At 38.0% G+C, this 26,946-nt stretch overlaps 1 protein-coding gene and 1 pseudogene across 1 annotated transcript in view; both read left to right on the forward strand.

Moving 5' to 3' along the window:
• Positions 1 to 26,946, forward strand: part of MIPOL1 (mirror-image polydactyly 1) — a 241,455-nt gene that overhangs the window by 138,258 nt on the left and 76,251 nt on the right. The window lies entirely within an intron of this gene.
• LOC107526097 (monocarboxylate transporter 13 pseudogene) lies at positions 4,942 to 19,080 on the forward strand (annotated as a pseudogene).

Consider the following 26,946-nt stretch of genomic DNA (forward strand, 5'->3'; position numbering starts at 1 on the left):
AAGTTTAGACTCCCAACAGACTTGTAAAATTTATATAACTCGTAACCAGTTGTCTGAATAGAGCCTGGTCAGCCATTGAACTACTGACTGACCTAAATGCTACCTCTAAAATGATAACATGTATTTTCAAAATAGTACATGAATATCAGCAATAACAGCCTTTCACCTATTACAATATAATATGAGAAGTTTCTAAAGGAATGCCATCGCACAGGATAACCTGTGACCCCCACTCCACTACCAGTGTGTTTTAAAGCTCCCTAGAAATTCCCAGGCGGGGCCAAGTTTGAGGGCCACTGCTTTACACGCACATTTTAGTTAGCTGCATTAAGTTAGGGGTCTCTTCTTGGTAGAGCATGTATTAAACCCTTTATTAGGACGTGAGTACTGTGTGATTTGTGCCCAGACTTTAGGTGCTACAGTGTGGTACATAGTGGCTTCACCCCATAGAAAGGAGAATTTTTATGGAACCTTCTCCTGCCATCCTTGTGAGAGAGGACAGCAGGTGCTGTGTCGATAAAGTGACAGTGTCCAAGAATTCCAAGAGGCATGTGGCAATCTTGCATTGCTTTTTGAAAAAAGATATATTATATTCAGTAATATAATATTACTGAAGCCAAGGAAGGACATTAAAAAAAAGTCAAATATTGCTGAATGGTTAAGGTAAGGACAAAAAGTATCCTTTTTATTTGAAATTAGGTGGTCGTTAATGACCTCCACCACAGTGGTTTTAATAAAGCAGGGAATATGGAAGCCAGTTTTCTGTGGATAAAGCACGATTAAAGGTAAAGAAGCATAGCAGTTTGGCAATTGGGTAGTCCTTAAAGAAACGTGAATAAGAGCCCTGGCCAGTGTGGCTCAGTTGGGCGGCATCCTCTGCACCAAAAGATCACCAGTTTGATTCCCGGTGGGAGCACGTGCCTGGTTTGCAGGCTAAGTCCCCAATAGCAGGCAGGCTGGAGGCCACTGATGGAGGTTCCGCTCTCACATCAATGTTTCTCTCTCCCCCTCTCCCTTTTTCCTCTCTGTAAAAATCAATAATTTTTTTTTAAAGAAACATGAATGAGAAAGATAGTTGAGATGAAAGAAGGTAGGTTAAGGATTTTGGTTTTGGTTTTTGAAAAATGGCAGGTACTTGAGCACACTTATGACTAATTAGAAGGAGCCACTAGAGAGAATTTTTGTGAACTAAGATTTCTAAAGGAGTGGGATGAGGTAGAATTTGGAATCTGAAGGAGAGTTTGCCTTGAAAAGAAAGACGATCACCTTGTGCTCAGGGACAGGAGCGAAGGAGAGGCAAATAGCTGTGAGTATAAGTAAAGTTCAGTTCTCAGTGAATAGTTTTTTTTCTGTGAAGCAAGGGCCACTGTGGGCTTCTGAAGTGAGAAGTCAGGAGGCTTTGAAAGGAATAATAGATGAGCTACTGAAGGCAACGGGAGGAAAGAGCCAAATAAAGATAAGAAGAGCAAAGTCAGGCAATCTCGAAGATTAATCTGGGAACGAATGCCCTAAGTAGGTATGAGTTCTAGTTTGTATGGTTGTGTAACTTAACACATCCAGCTGTCCTTATATAGCAGCACAGAAGGCAAAGGATCAACATGAGTGAGAATTGTGAATTTTCAGGACTAAAATTATGGAGAGGACAGTGGTTGAGGGTACATTAGCAGAAGAGTTGTTGAAATGATGAGGGATAGTCTAAGCTAATTAGGGCAGGAACTGAAATGGAAGGGACATGTACTGAGAGAAAAGGGAAGAATCAAGGAATCATAAATCTTGAGGAGATTATAGAATAAATCGGGAGGGAATAAGAAAATTTAAGAGCTGAAAGGATTGAAGTCATAGTTGGAGAGTGGAACGTTGCTATTTAAGATCTCAGAGGTGAAGCACCAGATCTGAGCAGTGACAATGTTGAAGGCATTGCCTGAGAAGTGGGTGGTTGAAATGGAGAGAAGGTGAGGGTCACTAGCTCTGAAGTCAGATTTATGACACTAAACTATTAAATGCCCATTTGTATATTGTCCCTGAAAATATTGGCACAGGTTGGGGTACTGACTGTAAGTGCCAAGTAGAAAGTGACCTAACAATAGATGGATAAAAGCTGCATGTTGAAATGAAGAGTGACATATAACTAGTTGTAGCAAAGGAAAAAAACTGTACAGTGTGTGATGCATGAAAAAATGTGTGGTATCACCTCAAGAAAAATAGGAAAGTTGTAGCCTCAGAGAGACCCATGTTTTTATCAAAACAAAAAGGTACAGAGAACTTTTGTGCATTGCTGATAGGAATGTAAAACGATGCATCTGCTATGAAAACAATTTGGTGGTTCCTCAGAAAGTTACACATAGAATTCCCATACGATCCAGCAATTCCACCCCTAGGGATATACCCAAAATAACTGAAAGCGAGGACTCAGACAGATGCTTGTATAACAATGTTCATAACAGCATTTTTCACATTGTCCAAAAGAAGGAAACAACCCAAGTGTCCATCAGCAGATACATGAATAAACAAAATGTGTTCTATACCTACAATGGAATATTATTCAGCCATAAAAACTAATGAAATTCTGATACCTGTTACAACATGGATGACTCTTAAAAACAAGTTAATTGAAATAAACCAGAAAGAAAAGACAAATATTATATAATTCCACTTCTATGAGGTATGTAGAATAGGCAAATTCATAGAGACAGAAAGCAAAATAGAGATTACCAGGGACTAGGGGAAGAGAGGAATGATGGTTGCCAGTTGCTGGGGAAAGAGACTGCAGAGTTATTGTTTAGTGGGTAGAGTTTCTGTTTGTGATGTTGAAAAAGTTCTGAAAATGGATAGTGGTGATGGTTATTCAACATTGTCAGTGTACTTCATGCCACTGAATTGTACACTTAAAAATGGTTAAAATGTTAAGTTTTATGTTATTTTTTTACCATAGTTTTTTAAAGGTACAGAGAATGTTCCCTGAGGATGTACAGAAATTTATTTTGAATGGAATAGGTATAAGGTCCCTGGGATATAAAACTCTAGGAAGAAAGAGACAATTACCAGAAACAACAAAGCTTAAATTTCCTGGAAGTTTACATTCAGGTTCAAGTTGACTTAAATGAAAGTACACATTATTTCTTACACACCGATAGTGGCTATGAATCAATACATGAAACACAACCGTCTCATAGAGATGTTAGTTTTTTCCCCGTTTCCTGTTACAAAGTTCCATTTTTATATAAAGAAAACCAAGACTAATTCTGTAATTTTCGTGTGTGTGTGTGTGTGTGTGTAAAGAATTCATAATGGATTTTATTTAGCAAAGTTTAAGAAAAAATACACTTTGCGTATTTCAAATTTTATACTTACCTATACATATGGCGCTGGAGCCTGGAGCCAATCAGTATACAGCTTGCATGTGTACAATGAAACAGCAAGAGAGTTAGCCTCAAGGATAAGTCCCCACCTTGGCCAAGTAGCTCAGTTGTTCAGACCATTGTCCCCATATGCCAAGGTGGGGGTTGGATCCCCAGTCAGGGCAAGAGTCAACCAATGAATGCATAAATTAGTGGAACAACAAATCAATCTCCTTTTTCTCTCTCTAAAATTAATTAATTAACTAAAGGAATAAGCCTGGCTCTCAACTATGCAACAGCCAAAGCAGAGGAGGATGTTTAGTTTTAGGGGCAGATTAAAATCTGCTGGTGACTTTCATTTTACCTTGCCTTTAATTCTACCAATTGCTGATGTTGACCTTTTTCCCGAAAAAAATTATTTTCTTTTGCTGGATTATACTAAGAGCTAGTGCTACTTGAGCATTGCATCTCCCTGTATGGAAATAAGGAATAGGAACCACATCTTTCAGAGTTTCTCTTTTCTGTTCGTTTCCTTTGAGTTGTATAATTTGAGATACAAAGAAAAGGAAATGTTGGCCTTTGTTTCCTTTGGTGGAATGAGGTGAACGGGTAAGGATACTAAACTTACCATTATAACGGAAAGCTCTTTTCACATTAAGCAGAAGGGATAGCAGGAGAGGAATAACAATATAAGATTTAAAATAAATTTCCTTTATTACAAAAGTGCTAAGAAAGTACTAGTACTTCCTTGTTGCTGTGCCGAACGCTGAATTCATTTGCTGCAGCTTTGTTACTGTAAATCTAAACAGTTCCAACAGGGAAGCTTCTTAAACTGGTAAGGGTTAGATTTGTTAGATTAGTACTTGGTAATGACTTTTTCCTGTTGCTGTAAACCTGTAGTGCTGCATTCCTAGGTTCAGGAGGCATAATAATAACAGACTCTTTTCTAATCAAGAGACTGCCTCAGTTTCAGTGTTGGCTGATTTTATAGTGCTTCCTTATATTTTCTTTTGCTTAAAGAGTGTAAATTCAAATGTGTATATAAGAATTAGACTCTGTTGTTTGGTGCCAATAGACTAGGATTTAATATACTTACTTGTAATAACAGAAGTTTATATTTAAATTTTTTATTATGTATAATTACGTGGGGGAAGTTGTAATGTCTTTCAGAATATGGCAGATTTTTCATTTTTGACCACAAATACTGAATGGAATGATCTATTTTATGATAGTAAGTTTCCTGTGGTGTGCTAGTATTTTTTAAATAAGTAAATAAAATACTTACGGGTTTGATATAGTGGAAACTAGACTAAACATGAACGCTACTTACTGGGGTTGTAATGTACATTTCAAAATCTTGGAAGCCATAAAGATAGAGGCCATGTAAAATATACTCGAGAGAGAGAAATTCTTAATTTTTCTCTACATCCTTTTTATAAATTCTATTTAGTATGGTTCTTTAACTTTCTATGTACAATCTTTGCCTGTCTGTATGCAATTCTTAGCAAACAGAAATATTACTGTCCCTAGTACCTGGTTGGGGGTGGTTATGGTGGTGGCAACCGTTTCTTATTGAACCAGATGTTCTCTCAGTAAGAACTACATGCGGGTAAGATGGCACGCAAACCCCAGCCGTGGAGCTACAGTGTTCTTACTGCAAATCCCTCATCAAGAGCAGTTGAACACTGGCTCCTGGCCTCAGTAGTTCTGTGTGCTAATCACTTGTGCTAATTGGGCTACCCCACGAGATAACCATCTTGTCACATCTCCATTTTCCATAAGAGTGAACTGTCTGTGGAGCTGTGTTAGAGTCCCGTACGTACTGCTAAACCAGTATTAAAAAGGACAAAGAAAATGTGGGTGAGCTCCAAACTAGGTTTCAGTTTCTTTAACTTTGACATGTGGGCTTTTTCGAACTCTAACATTTTGTGGAATTTTGTCACCTTTTCATATGAGATAGATTAATTTTTTTTGGTGATGTTTAGAATCAAGAACTGTCTTCTTATACCATTAAAATGTACCTATTTTCAAGGCCTTTATAATGTATAGCTTGCCCGGCCGGGCGTGGCTCAGCGGTTGAGCGTCGACCTAGGATCCAGGCGATCGGGGTTTGATTCCCGGTCAGGGCACATACCCGGGTTGCGGGCTCGATCAATGACTCTCTTATCATTGATGTTTCTCTTTCTCTCTCCCTCTCCTTTCCTCTCTGAAATCAATAAAGATATATTTAAATATATATATATATATATATATAATGTATAGCTTGCTTCACCTTTACTGTTCAGGTCACCATATGTATGTATTAGTGGCTCTGAAATGCACAACAAAAAGAAAATTAAAATGAAATTTCAAAAACAAAGCCTTAACGTTTTCATTTTTTATCAGTCCAGTGATTTGAAGTATAATTATTAGAGATTTTTTCCTTCCTCCGCTCAACGCTATAGAATGTGACATTTAATAAGTTACTTAACTTCTGAATGTCAGTTTCTTTACCTCTAATAGAGATCATATCTGACCTGCTTATTATGAAAATCAAGGAGATATGTGTATGTTTTTGAAAACTGTAAAGGACTATACAAAGGAAATATGTTAATAGTATGTTTGATAAAATTACTTTAAAATTTTTACTTTAGTAAGATATAAGGAAACAAATTAGTAAAAGAGGCTATTTCTACTGAAGTGTTTTCTGTCTTGTATGACCTTGTATCCAGAAGACATTTTTTGCATTATTTGATTTCACTGTTTTCTGTGCCTTATTCTAATAGTAAGTGACAAGAATAAGACTAAAATTCATCATTAACTCTCAACTCTCTGTTCTGTAAAATGACTCGGCCTTCTCTTAAGATCATTTTATGAAATATCTTGCCATTTAATAATTGTGATTTGTAAAAGGCCCAGAGTTAGAATGGCCTTGCCAAGTTTAGTTCCTGGAGTTTGCCACCTATTAACATTATTTCTATCAGTTTGAGAAAATTTAATTTTGTGTTTTGTTAGGTAAAAAAGTAAAATGTCTCCCTTAGTCTTGGCACTTAAAAGCACCATTATTAGTGTTCTACAAGTGCCTTATACATAGGTAATCTTGGATTTGTTCTTTTTCACAAATTTATTCAGTAATCAAATTTTGCTAGATTTTTTTCTTGCAATGTCTGTTATTTTTCCACGTTATTTTTCAAAGTTCCTACCTTGGACCAGACTTGTATAATTTCATGCCCAGGATTTTTTTGCTACTCCTTCTACTTGTCCATTCCTTACTCCTCTTAAGATTTCTGAAACATAATATTTTCATCCTCTCACTCAACCATCAACAGAATTAATAATACCACCTCACCTATGTAATAAATTCCAAACTCTTCAACCTAGCAGTCATGAACCCTTGACATTCTTTCTGATTTAATGTTTCACCAATTATCTTTTTACCTTCCAATTTCATTCATATTTGTGTCACCAGCGCAGTATACTGCCTCACACATAGTAGGTACTCAACAAATGTTTGTTATAGTGAATTGACTATTATTTGTACTTCCAAAACGAATCATTCACTGTTTCCTAGACACCCCCCGAAGTTTCCCACTTCAGTGCTTTCCCTTATGTCACATATTCTTCTGGAATTACTTCATCTCTGTCTATCAGATTCTTATTGAGCCTTCAGAACACAATTTAAATACCAACTATTAATCTTTTTCTGGTCTTCTCAACCAGAAGTGATTTTATAAATTAAATTTATTGGGATGACAGTGGTTAATATGAACATACAGGTTTCCGGTGTGGGTTTCTATGTTACAAGATCTGTATATTGCTCAGTGTGCCCACCACCCGAAGTCATATCTTCCCTGTCACTATATATTAGGACCCCTCACTCCCTACCCCCTTCCCTCTGGCAACCACCACACTGCTGTTTATGTTCATGAATTTCAGTTTTATATCCCACATATGAGTGAAATCATATGGTTCTTAACTTTTTCTGACTTATTTCACTTAGCATAATATTCTCAAGGTTTGTCCATGTTGTTGCAAATGGCAGTGTTTCATCCTTTCTTATGGCTGTGTAGTATTCCATTGCGTACATGCACCACATCTTCTTTAGCCAGTCCTCTATCACAGGACACTTTGGTTGTCTCCATGTCTTGGCCACCATGATTAATGCTACAATGAACATAGGGGTGCGTATATCTTTGCAAATACATGTTTTCATGTTTTTTGGGTATATACCTAGGAGAGGGGTTGCTGGGTGGTATGGTAGCTCTATTCTTAATTTTTTGAGGAATCATCAGACTGCTTTCCATAGCAGTTGGACCAGTCTACATTCCCACCAGCAGTGAATGAGGGCTCCCTTTTCTCCACAACCTCTCCAACACTTGTTATTGCTTGTCTTGTTGACAATAGCCACTCTAACAGGTGTGAGGTGGGATCTCATTGTAGTTTTGATTTGCATTCCCCTAGTTGCTAGTGAGGTTGAACGTCTTTTCATATATCTATTGGCTGTTCATATATCTTCTTGGGAGAGTTGTCTGTTTAGGTCCTCTGCCGACTTTTTTTTTTAAATATATTTTTATTGATTTCAGAGAGGAAGGGAGAGGGAGAGAGACAGAAACATCAATGATGAGAGAGAGTCATTGATCAGCTGCCTCCTGCACGCCCCCCATTGGGTATGTGCCCTGACTGGGAATCAAATCGCAATCTCCTGGCTCATAGGTCAATGCTCAGTTGCTGGGCCAGGCTGCCGTCTTTTTGATTGGGTTGTTTGTTTGGTTGGTTGGTATTGAGTTGTATGAATTCTTTATATTTTTTGGAAATGAAACCTTTTTGGAGCTACTGTTTGCAAATATTATCTCCCATCTGATTGGCCGCCTCTTTGTTTTGTTGTCAGTTCCTTTTGCTGTGCAGAAGCTTTTTAGTTTGATACAGTCCCATTCATTCATTTTTACCTTTACTTCCCTTGCCTTTGGGATGAAGTTCATAAAATGTTCTCTAAGACCAAGATCTGTAAGATTGGTACCTATGTTTTCTTCCTTGTAACATACTGTTTCAGGTCTCACATTTTAAGCCTTAGATCCATTTTGAGTTAATTTTTTATATGAGGACAAACTAATCCAGCTTCATTCTTTCACATGTGGCTTTCCAGTTTCCCCAGCACCATTTATTGAAGAGACTTCTTTACTCCATTGTGTGTTTCTGGCTCCTTTGTCGAAAACTGTCTACCCATTTACATGTGGTTTTATATCTGGGCTCTCTATTCTGTTCCACTGATCTGAGTGTCTGTTTCTGTGCCAATACCATGCTGTTTTGATAATCGTAGCTCTGTAGTATAATTCGAAGTCATGGAACGTGGTACCTCTAGCTTTGTTCTTTTTTCTCAGGATTGCTTTGGCTATTTGAGGTCTTTTGTGGTTCCATACAAATCTGATGATTTCTCATTCTATTTCTTTAAAAAATGATATTGGTATTTTTATGGAGATTGCATTAAATCTGTATATTGTTTTGGATAATATGGCCATTTTAACTACATTGATTTTTCCAGCCCGTGGACACGGGATATTTTTCCATTTTGCTGTCCTTTCCAATCTCTTTTAATAATGCTTTGTAATTTTCAATATATAAGTCTTTCACGTTCTTTGTTAAATTTATTCCTATGTATTTTATTCTTTTGGTTGCAATTGCAAAAGAAATTGTTTTCTTCATTTCTTTTTCTGAAGTTTTGTTAGTATACAGAAAGGCAATGGATTTTTGTACATTGATTTTTTTATCCTGCAACTTTACTGCATTTGCTTATTGTTTCTAATAGTTTTTTGGTGGAGTCTTTAGGGTTTTCTATTTACAGAATCATGTCGTCTGCAAAAAGTGACAGTTTTACTTTTTCTTCCCTATTTGGATGCTTTTATTTCTTTCTCTTGCCTTATTGCTCTGGCTAGGACTTCCAAAACTATGTTGAAAAAGAGTGGTGAGAGTGGACATCCTTGTCTTGTTCCTGATCTTAGAAGAAAAACTTTCAGTTTTTCACCATTAAGTATGACATTAGCTGAGGGTTTATCATATATGGTGTTTATTATGTTAAGATACTTTCCTTCTCTTCGTATTTTATTGAATGTTTTCATCATAAATGGATGTTGTATCTTATCAAATGCTTTTTCGGCATCTAGTGATAAGATCATATGATTTTTATCCTTTCTTTTGTTAATGTGTTTTATTACTGTGATTGATTTATGTATGTTGAACCATCCTTGTGCCCTGGAATGAACCCCAGTTGATCATGATGTGCTATTTTTTGATGTATTGCTGTGTTGTACTTTCTACTGTTTTGTTTAGGACTTTTGCATCTGTATTCATCAGAGATATTGGTCTGTACTTTTCTTTATTTGTGTTGTCCTTGCCAGGTTTTGGTGTCAGAGTTATATTGGCCTCATAAAATATGTTAGGAAGTATTGCCTCGTCTTCAATTTTTTGAAAGAATTTGAGAAGGATAGGTTTTAAATCTTCTTTGACCATTTGGTAGAATTCACTGGTGAAGCCATCTGGTCCTGGACTTTTATTTTTTGGAAGGTTTTTGATGGTTGTTTCAATTTCCTCACTGCTGATCGGTATATTTTGATTTTCCAATTCTTCATGATTTAGTCAAGGAAGGTTATATATTTCTAGGAACTTACCCATTTCTTCTAGGTTATTGAATTCGGTAGCATATAGTCTTTCATAGTATTCTAGTATGATCCTTTGTATATTTGTGATGTCTGTGGTGACTTCTCTCTCATTTCTGATTTTGTTTATATGGGTCCTTTCCCTTTTTTCCTTAATGAGTCTAACCAGGGATTTGTCAGGTTTATTAATCTTTACAAAGAACAACCTCTTTGTTTTATTAATTTTTTGTGTAGTCTTTTTGTTCCCTATTTCATTCAATTCTGCTCTAATTTTTATGATTTACTTTCTTCTGCTGACTTTGGGTTGCTTTTGTTCTTTTTCTAGTTCTTTAAGATGTGCTATTAGGTTGTTTCCTTGAGATTTCTCTTGTTTCTTGAGATAGGCCTGTAATGATATAAACTTTCCTCTTATTACTGCTTTCATTGCTTCCCAGAAGTTTTGATATGTTGTATTGTCATTCTCATTTGCCTCTATGTATCTTTTGATCTCATCTTTTATTTCTTCTTTGACCCAGTCATTTCTTAGTAGTATGATGTTTAATCTCCATGTGTTTGTGGGTTTCTTTACTTCCTTCTTGCAGTTGATTTCTAATTTCAAGGCATTGTGGTCAAAAAATATGCTTGGTATAATTTCAGTCTTCTTGAATTTGTTGATGCTAGTTCTGTGACCCAACATATGGCCTATCCTTGAGAATGTTCCATGTGCACTGAAGAAAACTGTATATTCTGATGTTCTGGGATAGAAGGCTCTGTAAATGTCAGTTATGTCCATTTGGTCTAGCATTTCTTTTAAGGCTGATATTTCTGTATTGATTTTCTGTTTGGGTGATCTGTCTAGAGCTGTCAATGGAGTATTAAGTTCCCCAACTATGACTGTGTCTTGACCTGTTTCTCCCTTTAGTTCTGTGACTAGTTGCTTTTTATATTTCAATCCTCCTTGGTTGGGTATATATGTATTAAGAAGTGTTGTGTTTTCTTGATGTGGTGTCCCCTTTATCATTATAAAGTGTCCATCTTTGTCTCTTGTTATCTTTAAATTTACTTTGTCAGATATAAGTATGGCTACACCTGCTTTTCGGTGGGTGTTATTTGCTTGGAGAATCATTTTCCACCCTTTTACTTTGAATCTACCATTGTCTTTGCAGTTTAGATATGTCTCTTGTAGGCAGCATATGGTTGGCTTTTGTTTTTTGATCCACTCTGCTACTCTGTGCCTCTTTATTGGCGAATTCAGACCATTTACATTTAGAGTAATTATTAATGTATGAGGATTTCCTCTAGCCATTTTATCTTTTGTTTTCTGATAGCTCTGTGCCTCCATTGGTTCTTTTCCTTTGTACTTCTGTCTGTTGTTTTTGTTTGGTGGTATTTCATACTCCTTTCCTCAATGTCTTTTTTTAAGCTGTGTGTCCTGGTTTGGGGATTTGGGTGTGTGGTTATCATTAGGTTTATAAAAAATAAAGTTGCATATATACAATAGTTTTTTCTTTCTTTCTAGTGCATCTGATACTCATCCTCCTTTGCCAATTCAGACCTTTTCCCGCTCCCCTTTTATGTTTTGGTTGTCACAAATTATCCCTGTTTATGTTGTAACAGTAATAATTTGGTTGATCTGTCTAGAGCTGTCAATGGAGTATTAAGGTCCTCAACTGTGATTGTGTTTTGACCTGTTTCTCCCTTTAGTTCTGTAAGTAGTTGCTTGATATACTTTGGTGCTCCTTGGTTGGGTGCATATATATTAAGAAGTGAGCCTGGCTGGGCGTGGCTCTGCAGTTGAGCATCAACCTAGGATCCAGGTGATCGGGGTTCGATTCTCGGTTAGGGCATATGCCCAGGTTGCGGGCTCAATCAATGACTCCCTCATCATTGATGTTTCTATCTTTCTCTCTCCCTCTCCTTTCCTCTCTCTGAAATCAATAAAGATATATATTTTTTAAAAAAAGTGTTATGTTTTTTGGTGATCTTACTCGTAGTGTTGTGACCTTATATTCTTTGTTTCAGGTAGAATAACTCCCTTGAGTATTTCCTACTATGGAGATTTTCTGGTGATAAAATCTCTCAGCTTCTGTATGTCTGAGAACATCTCTTTTTCTCCCTCATATGTGAAGGATAATTTTGCTGCATACATTATTCATGGCTGGTAATTTTTCTCTTTCAGACATTTGAATATTTGGTTCCACTCTCTTCTGGCTTGTAGAGTTTCTGCTGAGAAGTCGAATGAAATTTTGATGGGTTTTCCTTGGCTGCTTTGAGAGTTTTGTCTTTGTCATTAATTTTTTGACAGTTTTAATGCAATGTGCCTTGGAGAGGGCCTCTTTGGATTGAGGTAACTAGGTGTTCTGTTTGTTTCTTGGGTTCAGAGATCTAGTTCTTTCCATAGGTTTCAGAAGTTCTCATCCACTATTTGTTTGAATAGGCTCTCTGTTCCCTTGTCCTTCTCTTCTTCTAGAATGCCTATTATTCTAATCTTGCTTTTTCTGATGGAGTCAGGTAGTTCCATAGAACTCTTATTTTTCTTTATGCTCATGTCTCTCTCTTCTTCCCTCTGCGTCATTTCTAGATTCCTATCTTCAGTATCACTAATTCTTTTCTCCATCTGGTTTGCTCTGTTTTCTATGCTCAGTAGCTCATTCCTAATCTCCTTAATTGCATGCCTCATTTCCAGTATTTCTGATTGGCTCTTTTTTAAAATTTCTATCTCTTTGGTAAAGTACTCGTTTTGCTCATTTATTTCTTTTCTTTGTGCATTGAATTGCCTGTCTGTATTTTCTTGCATCTCATTGAGTATTTTCAGAACTGCAGCCTTGAAATCTCTGTCATTTATATCACATATTTCCATGTGTTCCAGCTTGCTTTCTGAGGATTTTTTATTTTCTTTCTGATCATCGTTGTTACCATGGTTATTCATGGTACTTGCTACTCTCCTTTGTCTAGGCATAAACTTCCCTCCGATAGTAGCATTCTCTAAAGAGTTCTTTCTACTATTTTCCAGTAGATGGTGTGAATTGCAATTTTTTTTACCTCTGTGTTCTCCCAAACTTGACCTCCATGGCTTCCATAAGATAGTACAGCTGTGCTACTTGGGGGTGGGATTTACTTTGCCCTCACCCTAATGGCGACCCCAATCCCTGGACCTCCATGGGTCTAGCCCCAAGCACCAATCCTGGAGATCAGTCACAGAGGGAAACAGAAGTTCTACTGCAATAGCTCTTGGTTTACAGATAAAATGTTCCTTGACCCTACACTGAGGCCAACAGGAAGTGAGTTTTGGGAGTTCAAGGGGCTGCGGAGCTCTGTGGTTCCATTTCTTTGTCAGAAACACCCCCACCTGACAGTGGATATCTGCACAGCAGAATCCCGCACTCTGTCAGGCTTCTGCTGGCTCAATCACTCTGCTCACCATGCTGGACTGGCCCCTGAAGCTCTCTGTTCCTCCCGACTGAAGGAAGCACCAGCTACTGCCAGCTTCTTCCCCTCTCCCCACTGCTCTGAGCCTTGAGCTCCAGCTGCAGGGTTGTGTCTGAGGGCCATCTGAGCTTTCCTCCCTTCTTGGCTCCGCACTTATTCCTGCTTATTCCCACTTATTCCCAGTTGCTCACCTTTAGATGTTTCAATGCACGGGTCTCTCAGGCGTGCCTCTGTATTGAATAGGGAATTCTTTGTTGAATGATAGTATTGAATTACAGTTGGTTAATGTGTCAAAATTTCAGGGGGAAAGGACAAGGGTATCTCTCACACCGCCATTGATCTGACGTCACCCAGAAGTTATTTTATTCTACCCAAAACTACCATACTTATTCACAGTGGCTCTCACAATACATAACTCCTGCTTTCCCATGTGATGGCTGTATGAATGTTCTCTTAATTCCCCTATCAAGGGAATTATATATAGCAGAGCTTCAGTAAATATTTGCCAAACAAATGAATGAACAATCAAATTTAACACTGGATTGAAAGTTTCTTCAGATTAAAATTTTTTTCTGCAGAGTGGTAGTCTGTGAAATGAATATAATAATAGCTCCGTGCTGAATGAAGTGATTAGATGTAACATGGACCTATTCCAGCATATTAGTTAGTTGTTTGCAGATGTGTGAGGCAAAACAAAGTCTCCAGGTAATAAAGTAGTATATCATCTGCCAGCAAAGTTTATTTTATCCAGGCCAACAGTGTTCACATTCAAAAACCATTATCAGAAACATTTGTTTGAATTTTACCTTTCTTGAAATTAAAAAAAAAAAAAGGAAACAATATCATTATCTCATTTTCATTGTAGTATTGTTTCTTATCGTGAAAAAAATAAAATATTTCCTATGAGTGTTTTCTTTAGTCAGCACAGGGTTTAAAAATATTAATTTAATTGTCAAAATAAAAACTGGAATATCTGCCAACATGGGAGCCTTAGGATTATGGCATGTGCATTAGTCAAGGTTCTTCAGAGAAACAGAAGCAATAGACTATGTATATATGGGGAAGGGGGTTATTTTAAGAGATTGGCTCATGCAGTTGTGGTGGCTGGCAAGTTCAAAATGTACAGGGCAAGCCTGCTGACTGGAGAACCAGAGAAGAGTTTATGTTGCAGTCATGAGTCCGAAGATGCAGAATTCCTTCTACCTTGGGGGAATCTAAGCCTTTCTTTTAAAGTCTTCAACAGGTTGGCTGAGGCCCACCCATATTGTGGAGAGTTATTTGCTTTCCTCAAAGTCTACTGATATAAATGTTAATCATATCTAAAAAATCCCTTTACAGCATCATCGAGACTCCCGTTTAAAAACATATCTGGGTACCATAGCCTAGATGAGTTGACACATAAAGTTAACCATCGCACCTGTGCATTTGAACAATTTTTTAAAGCTAAAAATATTGGGGCTAATTAGAAGCTACTTTGTCTAAAAGGGGCATGCACTCTCCATGTCACCACAGTTCCCATCCTACCTACCTCATGCATTTACAGTCATGTGCCTTTGTCATATAGGCATTTAAATTTGTGACCCCAGGTGTATTCTGTGATCTTATTTATTTAAAAAAAAAGAGTATTTGTACAAATAGACATATTCCCTGGCCCCTGGATGCCCCTCTAACCTCATTGCTGAACATGTTTCTACTCTTGCTTCATTCCAGCCTCATTAGCTCCCTTATCATCTCAAACATTTTAAGAATGCTCCCATCTCAGAGCCTTGACTTCTTTTTTCTTTGCCTGGAATGATCTGCCCCCACCCCCAAAGAGCACAAATCTGCTCCTTCACTTTGTTCAACTTTTTGCTTAAATGTTCTTGACCGCACACACTATCTAAAAGAGCCTACCTACTCATTGCATTGCTCTATTTGTTACCCTCCTTTATTTTTCTTCATAGTAGACATGCCTACATAACACTAACCATATTTATATATGCTTAAACATTGTGATACATCAGAACTTTAACAGCAGGTTTTTTGGGAAATGAGATTGACTCTAGCAGTTAGATTTATTGTATGTGTGCTGAGTAAGAAGCATGGAAATTTTAACTTGCATTTTATATACTAATAAAGTATTAGAATTTTTTATATGTGTTACTTTTATGTAAAAATGAGTTTGTAAAACAAAATAGATCCAGAGACATGGAAGTATGGAACAGACTGATGAATCTCAGGGGGGTGGGGGGGATTACCCAAAGAATTTATATGCATATATGCATAACACATGGACACAGACAATAGTGCAGTGAAGGCCTGGTGGGGGGTGCAGGTTTGAGGGGGCCAATGGGGGGAAAAGGGGGGCCTGTAATGCTTTTAACAATAAAGATAAGTTGAAATAAATAAAATAAAAAATAAAAGTATCTTTATTCATAATAACCTGCACAACTTAAATTTTATGCGTAGAAATAAGCAATCTGAAAAATAGATATGTATGTATATATGACATTGAACTTCATTTTCTTTAGTAGATTAGTGTTGTACTTTATGAAAAAGATGAGATATATAAGGGAATGACAATCAAGTGTAGATTCACCCACATTTTTAGTTAGATCCCGATAAATGATAACCTCACTTAGGCTTTTAGTTTGCCAGATACTGTACACTTTTTAAAGTGCTTCACATTTCATAAATTCAGGTACTTTTAAATAATAAAATGTTAAGAAAAACATTACCAACTTTAAAAGAAGTATTAATCTTAACATTCTTCTACCACTTGGTAGAAGCAGGGGCCCGTGACAGGTTAGTGAGGAAAAGGGTGCCTTTTAAAAATCCTTAACCCTGTGAACATTAACTATGACCAGAAATGACAGTGAAAGGAGAGAATTCCTTCGTATTTCAAGAGACTTCACTCAGTAAACTAGATTTATGTAGCATATTTGAATTATGAATGTTTTCTCTTTGCTTTCTATACATGACATATATGTATTATTAAATGCATTAAAGTTTTACTGAATCTGAACTACTTTAAAATATTTGACAAATGGAAATAATAGCTAATAACTGAAGACCTTTGTTCAGAAACATTCTGATTGATTGATTGCAAAATCAAAAAATAATGTTAATATACAGAACAAGATATAATAAACAAAGATCTTTGAGCTACTGTTGATTTCTATAAACTTTCTAATGCCACTGCTGTCCTAAAGAGCTTAGCAAATATTGACTGAGGATGACGATGATGATCCAGCAGTATTTTTAAGACTTGGTGGTACTGGCAGTACAGTCAGACATCCGGGACTTAATTGTCATTTTGCCATGGGGCCCTTCCACCTGGGCCTCTCCCAAAAGGACAAATGTTTACCTGCAGTTAGGCATTTAGATGTGTAAATATTCCAGTCTCAATTATATATGAAATAGCTAGAGTTTTCACATTTTAAATCCAGAAGTAGTTGTCCTTGGAAGTTTGCAAAGGTAAAAATAGGCTAATTAACTTTTTTCCATAATTCCAAACAAAAATTTGTTCCATGAACTGTCAACATAAAAATATTTTGTTCCTCTATTTCAAACCCAAGATATTTGTGAAACTTCTGAGTTTATTGGGGTTTAATTTGCTATTCTGCTTAGTTGTTAAGTTTTAAATGTTATTGTTCAGTATATCTTGTTCCCTTTGGGCTTATAAGGGCTTTATGACTATCAGTATTCTATTAATATGGTTCCAGGTATTTCCCCAAATAACTGCTTCTGATTAGATCAGAAATAAACAATTTCAGTTGCTATACAAAACAATCAAATTCAAAAGCCTGGGGATTTTTGTTAGTTTGGTTTTACTAGACATTATTGATCTGATAACTAGTTTAATTCACTTAAATCCATGTAAAGTTTAGTTGACCTGTCAAGCTTGGTTAGCTGTTCTGAACTGTAAAGGATGAAAATTTTCTAAATTTGTTCTAGAAAGTTGGACACACTGTTGACTCCATTAAGCTGTACACATTTCCTGATTCTGTTTGTTTCGGTTTCATTTGTTTTTGAATATTTGTTTTGTTTGGTTCTATATGATTCAGGATTGAAATAACCACTTTTTGCTTATCCTACTCTTACCTGAAAACTAAGATGAAATTAAAAAGTCAAGTATTAGGAGCCGTGCGAGCTATGGGCAGGGGTGCCGGCCGCGGCCAGGGTGGCCAGGTGCTGACACTTGCAACGATAAAATAGATAATCCACCCGGAGAATGGTGCGCCCGGGTGCGGGGCCCGGACCCAGCCGCTCCCGCCTCCGCCTCCGCCTCCCGCCCCAGCCCGCGCCCTGCCCGCCGGGCGCCCAGCGGAGCCGCGCCCCGGGCTCCCGCGGGCAGTTCCCGGGCCGGGTCGCCCCGCCCCCGCCCCTGCCGACCGGCGCCGGCCTCGCGCAGCCTGGCGGCGGTTCCGAGCGCTCGCCGGGGCCGAGCTCTCCCCCGGCCGCTGCTGCCCGGGCGGGCAGAGGAGGAGCGCCCTGAGCCTTGCCCCGCCCGCTCTCGGGGGCCGCAGCCCGCGCCCTCCCTGGGTGGCGGCGCGCGAGCCCTTCCCGGGGCGCGGGGGCCGGGCTGCCCGCTCCTCAGCGTCTTCCGCGCGGGCTTTGTGGCGGCGGCGGAGCGGCAGCGGGTCCCCGCATGGCCCCGCGGGGGTCGCCGTGCGGCAGTCCGGGAGCCCAGTGGGCAGCACCCTGAGCGCGGAGTCCGGGCCTCGGCGGGGGCCTCTGGCCGCGCCCGGGACGCTGCTCGCCTCCTTCGCTAGCGCCTCGACCCACCTGCACCTGAGCGCCGGGCGGCTCTCAGCCCCGGGCGGGCCTTGACCTTCGCTCCGACCCCGGCCCGCCTGTCTCCTCCCCGCCTCACCTGCGGTCCCCGCGGCCCCTGGCCCTGGGCCTGGCATTCACTGGCGCGGGCGTCTCCTCCTTTGCCTTTGCCCCCCTCCTCCAGGGGCTGCTCGGCCACGACGCCTGGCGGGGCACCCTGCTGCTGGTGGCCGCCGCTCCCTCCGCCTGGAGGCTGCGGTGCCCTCCGCCCACCCCCTGCCTGAGGGCGCTGCCGGGAGTGGCCCTGGGGCCCGGCTCGCCTCCCTCCCCCATCCTGGCCCCTTCCTCCCTTACTCTGTTGCTCTCACCCTGATCAGCACTGGCTACTTCACTCCCTGTGTGCACCCGGTGGCCCATCTCCGGGACCTGGACTGGGACCCGCTGCCTGCTGCCTTCCTGCTCTCCGTGGTTGCCATTTCTGTCCTCGTGGGGCAGGTGGTTTTGGGGTGGCTAGGAGAGGCAGTCCCAGGGCCTGTGGCACTGCCCTGACTGCAGTGTCACTGGCCCTGTTCCCCATGGCTCAGGCTCCCACAGCCCTGCTGGCTCGAGCCATGGCTTACGGCTTTGCATCAGGCCCTGACCCCACTGGCCTTCCCCACGCTGCCTCACCTGGTGGGGGCTGGAAGGAGAGACTGTGGCATCAGGGGATGGTAGGAAGCATCGGGGGACTCCTGAGGGCTCCTCTATCAGGCTGTCTCCAGGATGTGACAGGCACCTACACAGCTGCTTTTATGGTGGCTGGGGCCTTCCTTCTTGTAGGGAGTGGAGTTCTCATCACTCTGCCCCACTTCTTCTGCTGCTCAGCTCCTACCTTTAAGCCCCAGGACCTTGTCACAGAGCCACTGGATACCAAAGTCCCCCTGCTCAAGGAAGAGCTGGGAGAGGACTGAACTCCTAAAAGACCCAGAAAGCCAAGACTGGCAGCTCCAGGTCTCCTCCTGCGGCACTGGCTCCCACAGAACCACAGTGCCTTAAGCATCTTGATCTGTCTTCCACCACAGTAGGCCTGGGCTCCTGTGATGTGGGTGCCAACCCTTTGCATTTTGTTGAGGACTCCTATCTCCTATTTGCTTCCACAGCCTTTTCTGCAGATCCAAGAGTTAGCCTGCTCCACTGAGCTGTGAATCAACTATGAAAATCAAAGGCCAAGAGATTTACTGTGTTTTACAAATGATCTCTAGTGTTGCCTGCTAAGTTTCTTCTCTGAAGACATGTGTGTGGGAAAGAGAGATGCCCCTTTGAGATAAAACTGAGTAAGAAAACTGGATAATAATCAGAACCTCAAAAAAACGAACAAAAAAAATCACCAAGTATTAATCTTTTGTGTCCTGACTTGGTTTTTAATAGGTATTTCTTTTTGGTTTATAATTAGTAACATTATTAAAAGGTGACATAAAAATAGACTCTAAAATAGACATTATATTTTGCATAAAGAAAACTTTATTTCTAAATCTGATTTAATTGGGTCTTTATCTTTTTATTTGTAAAATTTTTATTTTGCATTCATTCTTTTGATAGAATATAGTGTTTTAATTCAGAACGAACACCACAGGAAGACAGATGGTGTAGATTCTGGTGATTAACCTATCTAAAGCCTCAATTTCCCAACCTGTAAAATTGAAATTGTAATAATACCTGCCTCATATTATTTTTGAGAAAAAAGTAAAATGATATAATGCATGTCAAGAACACTACCTGGGTATAGACTTAGGTATTTAATAAAAGTCAACTCTTGTTATTATAATTCCTATGCTGAGTTTATACTGAGTTGTAATTTACTTTTCTTTGAGATTCGGTTAATACATTCCATTTTGGCTCAAATACAGTATTGTGATTGCAACATGGAATTATTTGATTTTTCATTGGTAACAAATTTTCACTGGAATTAAAGGGTTTATTTTTTTCCCTGTTGTAGGACACTTTGAAAATATATTTAGTCAAAATGATGTGCTTGAACTTAGATTTGACTAGCTTTGGATAACCAGTTATTTTCAGGAGTTGTTTAGTCACATGGGAGCATTGCAATGTTTAGAAATCTGAGAATTAGGAAATTAATATTTTCATTTTTCTTCTACCTTCTTAAAAACATATATTTATAGAGTATAAATTCAACATATACCATTTCTCACAATGCTTTCTGTTATAAAATCTACCCCAGAAAATAATAAGGATGTAATTTTAAAGCTATGTGTCTAATTCTTTCTATCATGTGTGTTGGATTTCCATACATACTTTATCTTCTTTAATCTCTTCAACATCTTTGGGAGGTATTATCCCTTTTCACAGATGAGGAAACTGAAACACAGAGCTATGAACTAACTTGCCATAGGTCACAGCAGGGCCAGTAACAGAAGTATAAATATTACCTAACCTGTCTGCTCCTTGGGCCTTTTACTTTATGTACTAGACAGCTTTTGCCAACCCTGCCTCTCTCAGAATCACTGCTGAAGCAAAACTGGTACTTCTGCATTATTTCCTGATTTGGATATGCTTGATATGTTATCACATAAAGCACACCTCTGAGACCAAGTTAAAGACATGTTAAAATGATAATAGAATATGACCTGCTTTGGAGTTTAACAGTCTTTGTCTGTGTTCAACCAAACTATATAGATTACAACTGCAGTCAGTGTCTGGATTTATAAATAGACTACTTCAAAATTTCTTTTAGAACCTTTAAGCTTTAGCATTATATCATATGTCAGACTACAAAAGGTAAATACTATGCCCAAAAGTAATTTTATCCACATACTCATTATTTTTACTTGTATATTGTAGTATTGATGTTTTATCCACACAATCACTAATATAACATTAACCATATTTAGAAGTAATCATTAACCAAATAGCCATTGTCAGTTCTGTATGAATTTATTAAGAATATACATTTACTACAGACTATGCAGTCTCCTATGGAAAATAGAGTAACAAAGGATAAGATGCAATTGCTACCCTCAATAAATTATAATTAAGTAGAAAGAAAAAATATACTCAAAATGAGCAAATAAGATTATATTCTATTAAATAAAATAATTTGATATTACCATGGAAAGTTGCAGAAGGGAGAAATTATACAGACTGAAATAGGCAAAGTTTTATGGAATGCTTGGAAATTGAAGTAAAAATAGAACTCTCATAGGAAGAGAGGAGGAGGAGGAAGGGCGTTGTAGTCTAGAAGAACAGGACACGCAAAAGTGAAGAAGTTGTAATGGGAACATCAGTTACAGTATGGGACTGAGATTAAGTTGCAGGAATTTGAGTGCTAACATGCACTTAATTTTGAATCTGTGTTCCCTAGGGATACAGAGCCTTGGGAATCTGGAACATCTTCTTTAAAACATTAAAAATGAAATTTATACTCCAAAAATATACTCTGTAATTTACATGAAATTTAATGCATTTTAAAAGCTTAAATGAATTTTCAAATTTTGAAAGTACACAAAAGCAGACAGAATGAACTCAACACGCCCCCATCACTTGCCCCGAAACCATAAACCCCCAGTCAGTCTTGTTCCATCCACACCCTCATGCACATACGCACACGCTTGGGCATTTTAAAGTAAATCCCATATGCCATGTAATTTAATCCATAAATAGTTCAGTATGGATCTCTAAGAAAATAAGTACTTATTTTAGCATAACCACATAATACTATTAGCACAGTTAAAAACAATTTAACATTAATTTCTTAATATCAAATAGCCAGCCGGAGTTTAAACTTCCAGTTGTCTCATTATTGTCATAATGTCTATTAATTTGTAGGTTTTAATCAAGATTTAAAGAAAATCCACACATTGCAGTTTGTTGATACATATTTTTTAGTCTATATGTTTCCACTGCACCTTTATTTTTCTGTTATAATTTCTTTGTTGAAAAACGGGTTTCTTTGTTCTATTACAGTTTCCATGGTGAGAATCTTGCTGATTGCATTCTCGTGAGACAACATTGAATGAACTTTTCAAGTTACCTCTTTTTCTACTTCTAATGTTTATATATATACATTTAGATGCTATTGTTTCTTAGAACATCATTCACTTTAGTCTTCACATACTCCCTTTTTATTATTATATGATAGTCATCATTAATATTGTAAAATTAGAAATCAGCATAGAAAAGAAAAAAAGCAGTAAGTATATTATAAATATCCATTTTGTGCAAAGTATTTTATAACATTTTTAGCATCCATGCAAAACTTATTTATAATATATATATAATATAAAATGCAAAAATACAAAAATTAAAATGAGCTTTTAGTTCCACAACTGTTTTCATGATATTTTGGAATATATAATTCTAAACTTCTTTCCTGTGCCTAGCTATATAGTACTTTTTATTTTCAAAGGTATTTAGGCCCTGGTTGGGTGCTCAATTGGTGAAAGTGTCACCCTGATACACCAAGGTTGCTGGTTCAATCCCCAGTCAGGGCACATACAAGAATCAACCGGTGAATGCATAAATAAATGTAACAACAGCTCAATGTCTGTCTGATTCCCTCTGTCTCTCTCTCTCCCTTCCCCCTCCCTCTCTCTCAAATCAATCAATCAATCAATCAATCAATAAAATTTAAATAAGTGGCACAAGTATGTCTCCCTTCCTCTCTCTCTATAATCAATTAAAAATTTTTAAAAGCATTTAGTTAATAATTGTATGCCAGTTTCTTATACTATATATTGTACTATATTTCCTGAATTATCTATTACTTCTCTCATACTTTTTGACCTGTACATTAATTCTTAGTTTCTTTCATACTCTTCATAGCTGGTAAGGTGTAAAAATTGAAATAAATATACTCTGCCTAGCTATCATTTGACCCACTGTGATCTGAAACTAGATTTTAAAATTCCATAAAAGAGGTGTCTTGCACTCCATTCACAAGACTGTCCTGCAGCTTTCGTTGTAATGTGGCCTCGTAGAACTGCTTCATAATGTAGTCCGTGAGATCGACCTTAAAGAGAGCTGCAGTAAGTTCACTGGAGCCATGAGTTGAGGCTTGGAGATATACTGGTAGAGAAGAACTCCACCTGTGCTCAGTCCGAGCTGTGTCTCATCCTAAACTAACTCAAAGTAAAGCAAAGCTCTGTCGTTAAAGTTAACATTTATAGACACCAGGATAGATATAATAAAAAATGGAAAATAACAAATTTTGGTCAGGATACAGAAAAACCAGAACTCTGGTGTATAGCTGGTAGGAATGTAAAATGGCACAGCCATAGGCTAGACACTCCTATTCCCAAAGGGAGAAGTCAAAAAGAAGGGGTCACAGGTCCCAATCAAGCCCCAAACCTGTTGGGCATAATCCAGGAGATTTTAAGGCCCGCTGTTCAGTCCTCCTCCTTGGCTTCAAGCTCTGGCCTCCACCCATATTATGGAGACTAATCTGCATTAGTTACTAAAGTTCACCAATTTAAATGTTAATCTCATCCAAAAACCACCCTCATAGAAACACCTAGAATGTTTGACCAAATGTCTGAGCACCGTGGCCCAGCCAAGTTGACATATAAAATAGACTTTCACATATACATGCACATTACATACACATTAATATAAAACTAAATATACACAAAATGCTATATAAGTAAAACAAATAAAAATCAAAACTCACATGCTCATCTCAATAGATGCAGAAAAGCATTAGACAATATCCAACAACCTTTCATGATTTAAAAAAAATAACAAAAACCTCAATGGACTAGGAATAGAAGGGAATATTCTCAGCCTTGAAAGGGGCATTTATAAAAAAACCACAGGTAACATAATAATTAATGATGAAAGGCTGGTGCTTTGCTCCTTCGATCACAAGACAAGGAATCTACTCTCACCATTTCTGTTTAACGTTGTATTGGAAGTTATCACAAGGGCAATTAGGCATGAACATGAAATAAAAGGCTTCCAGATTGGAAAAGAAGTGAAACTATAACAGATGACTTGATTATGTATAAAGGAAATCGCACAAATCCACTAGAACATTCTTAGAATAAGAATGACTTTGGTAAGGTTGCAGAATACAAAATCAATATGCAGAACTTATATGCGTAACCCATGGACACAGACAATAGTGTGGTGGTGAAGGGCTGGCCGGGGGAGGGGGGGCGCGAGCAGGAGCTGGGTGGAGGGGGGTCAGTGAGGGGAAAAGGTGATATCTGTAATACTTCCAACAATAAAAATAAAATAAAAATCAATTGCACTTTTATGCATTTGCAATGAGCAATCCGAACATAAAATCAAGTAAACACCACTTACAATAACATCAAAAAAATAAAATACTTAGGAATAAAATTTTTAAATAAATACAAAATTTACACTTTGAGAACTATAAAACATTGTTAAAATAAATTAAAGGTCTAAATAATTGGGAAAACATTCCATGTCCATTGGTCAGAAGACTATATTGTTAAGATGGCACTACTCTCCAAATTGATTTGTAAATTCAATATAGTTTGTATCTTTGTAGAAACTGCATGTGGAATTACAAGGGTCCCAGAACACAAAAATAATCTTGAAAAACAACAAAGTAGACAGGCTCACACTTCCTGATTTCAAAACTTGCTACACACAGACAATGGTATGGTGATTACCAGAGGGAAAGGGAAGTGGAGGCAGGTAGAAGAGGGTAAAGGGGAGATAAATGGTGATGGAAGGAGACTTGACTTGGGGTGGTGAACACACAATGCAATATACATATGATGTGTTATAGAAGTGTACACCTGAGACCTATATAATTTTATTAACCAGTGTTACCCCAATAAATTCAATTAAAAAAAGAAAAGAACCACACACACAGAAAGAAACTTACTACAAGCTACATTAATCAAAAGTGTGGAACTAGCATAAGGATAGACATATAGATAAATAAAATGGAATTGAGAGTCTAGAAATAAACTCATACCTGACATAATAAGAAATGGAAACTCTGGACAGCCCAGTGCCTATTAAAGAAATTGAATTCAGCCCTGGCCGGTTTTGCTCAGTGGTTAGAGCTTCAGCCCATGGACCAAAGGGTCTTGGGTTTGATTCCCAGTCAAGGGCACGTACCTCGGTTGCAGATTTGATCCCCAGCCCCAGCTGGGGCATGAGCAGGAGACAACCGATGGATGTGTCTCTTTCACATCCATGTTTCTCTCTCTCTCTCTCTCTCTCTCGCTCTCTCTCGCTCTCCCCCCACCCTCTTCCTTCCTCCCTCCCTTCCACTCTCTCAGAGCATCAATGGAAAAAAATATACTCAGGTGAAGATTAAGAAAAAGAAGAAGAAATTGAATTCATAATTTAAAACATTCCACAATAAAACTCTAGGCCCAAGTGTCTTCTTGGTGAATTTTGTCAATGATTTAAGGAAGATAATAACAACCCTAATACAAACTCTTTCAGAAACTAGAGGAGAACTTCACAGCTCAGTTGATGATGTCAATTTTACATTAGTATAAAAGCCAGGTGAAGGCATACAAGAAACAAAATCTACTGGTCAGTGTTCCTCATGAACACAGACTCGAAAAATCCTCAACAAACATTGGGAAATAAGATCCAACAGTGTGTAAAAAGTATACTGCTTTTTGGCAATGCAACTTTGGTTTAACATTTTAAAATCAGTGTAATTCACCATGTTAACAGCATAGAGGAAAAAGTCATCTTAATGGATACAGAAAAAAAACTGTGATAAAATTCAATTCAGTTGCTCAATCTGACTCACAACATGTAGGGGAAAATGTACAGCTAACATATTTAATAATGATAAAGAACCAGTGCTTTCTCTGTAAGATCTAGAACAAGGCCAGAATATCCACTCACCATTTCAATTCAGCTTCAGATAGGAAGTCACAATCCTTGGAAGTTGAAAAGTAAAGGTGGCTTTTTCACAGAGAGCACGATTGCATACATAAAGAATCCTAAGGAATCTTCCAAAAAGCTACTAGAGCAAGTGAATGCAGGTCAGTATACAAAAGTCAATTGCATTTTTACCTATGAGCAGTGGACAATTGGAAAATGAAATTTAAAAATTTAGTTTCTTTTATGGTCACATCCAAAATTATGAAAAGTTTAAGGATGAATTAACCACGACCCTGAAAACTACAAAAGGTTCCTGAAAATAATTATGGACAACCTAAGTAAATGGAGAAATACACAGTGTTCATAAGCAATAAGACTTTTCTGAGTCTTAAGTATTGCTAAGATATTCATTCTTTCCAAATTTATCTGTAGTTAACGCCATCCTAAGGAAAATTACATCACTCTTTATTGTAGATATCAACAACATAATTCTAAAATTTATATGGAAATGCAATTGATTTAGAATTACAAAAGGAATTTTATAAAAGAAACAGTTGGAAGAATTATACTATCTGATTTTAAGATATATTCTATAAAGTCACAGATATCAAGTCACTGGTACAGAAGAAAGGATAGAAGTACCACATTGATAACAGGAATAAAATTGGTGGTCTGTTTATTTTCAACAATGAGGATAATGTCAATTCATAGGGGAAAGAAAAGTCTATTCAACAAATAGTGATAGAACAACTGGATAAATATATATAAAAAGTTAACATTAACCCTAATCTCACATCAGTCACAAAAATTACCTTAACGGAGACTTTGTCTTATTTGAATTTTTATTCCAGCTTCTGATTTAATAGATACTGTCCAGATGATAGGAGATCCTAATAATAATATGTGTGATGAATAGATGATGAGGCTGTAGCTCTCCTGGTTTCTGGCTCTAATCTCAGTTAGAAATGTTTATCACACTTTTAGAAGGCTGTACA

This window comes from Miniopterus natalensis, chromosome 1, assembly GCF_054644295.1.
Source record: "Miniopterus natalensis isolate mMinNat1 chromosome 1, mMinNat1.hap1, whole genome shotgun sequence".
Classification (NCBI taxonomy): Eukaryota; Metazoa; Chordata; class Mammalia; order Chiroptera; family Miniopteridae; genus Miniopterus; species Miniopterus natalensis.